Genomic DNA, 1,178 nt, shown 5'->3' on the forward strand with positions numbered 1-1,178 from the left:
TGTTGCGCCTTGAGCGGCCTTCCAAGTCATAGACCTCTTATTCCATACTCTGCACACTAGCATCCCCCGTCCAGCCAAATTCTTTGAAGATAAATGTGAATAATGTGATCTTGGGTGTTTAAGACATGGATAGCTATTATAAGTGATACAAAGAAAGATATCTACTTAAACAGTTACATTTTTCTATCAAACACACAGATAAGGTAAAGAGTTGTGCAGAAGAACAGAGCTGCAGCGGACTTGCAGCTCAGTAATGATTTTGATCATAAATTATAAAGTGATATGTTCCCACATCAGGTATTGGATAGACTGAAACACTAAGTGCTCAGGTTTGTTCTACTAATATTAAAACTAGAAGTCATAAAGAACATGTTAGACAGCAATTACTCCTGTTGTCCTCGGGTCCAATTTGACCCCTTTAAAAAAAAAAAAAAAAAAAATGTCACTATCTAAAAATTTGGGATTCTTTTTAACCAAATTACCAAAAAATATTGATTGGATTCCTTAAAATGCTCTTTGCAAATACAGTCTATCGCTTTCATTCCTCTGATCTGAACTATTATAAATAATTCATAATTTCTGCTCTTTAACTCAAATATTAGTTACAATTCTATATAAATGAGGGTTATTGATTATAAAACCAAAACATACTGTAAATCTAGTGGTAGTAAGGGTGGGTTAGTAAATACATAAAAAGTTTGACAAAGGGACAAACAGGTCAATTTAGTCAGTTTTTGACCCGGGACTACAACACAAGGGTTAATTTGTGTTGTAACCTCAAGATAAAAACAATTTCTTTTGGTATAAATTCATCTAAGTTTATTGGTTGAGACAATATTAAACCCAAGTCAAATCGATGAGATTCCATTCTATGTACATTTAATATTGTACTCCAGTGAAGCTGCACTATAGAATTTGTTTGTATTTTGAGTTTCTTTATGACAAATAGTTTTATCAAGTTAATCTTGAAAACATTTTATTTGGGTGACTTTTGTTGCTTTCAAGACAGGTGTTTGCTCTGTATCACAGCACAGAGTTTTAATTGCTAAAACCACTAAACAATTATGAATAGGTATGCTGCGTTATTGGAGGGATATGGCAGCATAATTAATGGCGCTCACAGCATTATGGTTTTTAAAATGAAAAAAGAGTTTTGCTTTGTGGAAAAAAAAAAAAAA

General features: G+C 32.5%; 1 long non-coding RNA gene across 1 annotated transcript in view; it reads right to left on the reverse strand.

Annotated features, from left to right (window-relative positions):
* Positions 1 to 522: 522 nt before the first annotated feature.
* Positions 523 to 1,178, reverse strand: part of LOC116686230 (uncharacterized) — a 23,953-nt gene continuing 23,297 nt past the window's right edge. Inside the window, exon 3 of the long non-coding RNA XR_004331194.1 lies at positions 523 to 535. This is a non-coding gene — a long non-coding RNA (uncharacterized LOC116686230). The remainder of the gene's footprint in view (positions 536 to 1,178) is intronic.

This window comes from Etheostoma spectabile, unplaced genomic scaffold, assembly GCF_008692095.1.
Source record: "Etheostoma spectabile isolate EspeVRDwgs_2016 unplaced genomic scaffold, UIUC_Espe_1.0 scaffold337, whole genome shotgun sequence".
NCBI lineage: Eukaryota > Metazoa > Chordata > Actinopteri > Perciformes > Percidae > Etheostoma > Etheostoma spectabile.